Genomic DNA, 1805 nt, shown 5'->3' with positions numbered 1-1805 from the left:
AAAAAAAAAAAAAAAAAAAAGGAATATTTTCTTAAGAAAGAATCAAACGAGAAGAAAACAATAGAGCAGTAGAGAATTTACAGAATTTCGTGCCTCTTACTAAACCGTTTAGTTAATAAAGTCGCTTTCCTATCCAACTTCAACATTCTTATTACAAAAAAAATTGTTAGACACATTTATTTCTAAAACTGAATGACTCAACAGTTATTAAGAAAAACGCTTCCGTTGATATTAACCCATATTTATTACTGTAGCTTTCTTTGTTTTAATATGTGCCAACCTATAAGACGTCAAACTAGCATAATCGTTACCGAGCCGAACAAAAAGAATATTTACCGCCATTTCTTTTTTTACACTGTGAGATCAAATTCCATCAAAGTCTGCTTTACATTTCATCCTTTCGAGATCGTTGAAAAAAGTACTAGTCAGATATTAAGCTCGATGTTATCGACTACACTCCTCCTCTTAATGTTGCCGGCCTTGTGCCAAAATTTGGTACCAATCGTCTCCTCTTTTTACTGCTATTTTTTTCTTTTTCTTTACCACCATTTTTCCCAGAGTATTTGCAGCAAGCGGTTTCTCTTCGATGGAATCTTTTGCACTGATTTTCACGTTCGCTAGAGTTTAGTTTCTTTGATAGGCCTTATATACTACCAAGTTTAGCAACACTCTATGATTGCTGGGTGTCTGTAGAAGAGTTTATTCTATTGTAGGTATTTGATCCAGTCCACCAATGTTTTTCCTGAAGACATTGATCTGAAGATTAATCATACTGGTCATCAACCACATTAATCTCTCTAGTGTAAGAAGGACTGCATTGACCATTCTCTTCATGTTTAATTTATATATTTTTACCGTTTACTTTTTCTTGTTTCAGTCATTGGACTGCGACCATGCAGGGATACCGCCTTGCAGGGTTTAGTCGAACAAATCGACCCCCTACACTAATTTTCAAGTCTGGTACTTGTTCTATCGGTCTCTTTTTCCCGAATCGGTATTTTATGGGGACATGGAAAAACCAATGTCAGTTGTCAAGTAATGGTGAGAGACCAACACAAACGCAAAGATACATACACACAACATAGACACTCAAACGCACATGCATGCATGCATACATACATACATACATACATACATACATACATACATACATACATTATATGGTATACGTAAATGCATATGTACACACACACACACACACACACACACACACACACACACACACACACACACACACACACACACACACACACACACACACACACACACACACACACACACACACACATGGTAGGCACACGAAAGCAATGTTGTGAATTAAACAAACTTTCAGACCAGTTCAAATATGTTTGGGACATATTTGACCTATAAGAAAAAAGGCCATTTTCACTGCAATTTGCAATAGAGAAACATTCTCGCTTTAGCTGAAATGTGTAAAACACCATAATCATTTCAGAGCACCCTAATATATACAACCGGCTTCCTCACATTTTCCATCAATTAAATTCACTTACAGGACATTTGTCGGTCCGGGGTTAACATAGAAGACACTAGCCCAAGGTGCCACGCAGTGAGACTCAACCCGAAATCTCATGGCTGCAAAGTGAGCTTGTTAACCGCACACGCACACACAAAAAATACTATTAGATATGTTCTGTTTCATAATAGATTTATTATTGATATATTTAATTCATCCAGGAAAAATATATGACTGATTTTTTATTATTTAAAATTAAATCCACCAGGCAATTAATATATGATCCTTAGTGTACTAATTCCGTTATTAGTGTTAATCTTTGGTTAAT

The sequence above is a fragment of the Octopus bimaculoides genome, chromosome 8, assembly GCF_001194135.2.
Source record: "Octopus bimaculoides isolate UCB-OBI-ISO-001 chromosome 8, ASM119413v2, whole genome shotgun sequence".
NCBI lineage: Eukaryota > Metazoa > Mollusca > Cephalopoda > Octopoda > Octopodidae > Octopus > Octopus bimaculoides.
The sequence above is the reverse complement of the archived record's forward strand: the minus strand, read 5'-3'. Positions refer to the sequence as shown.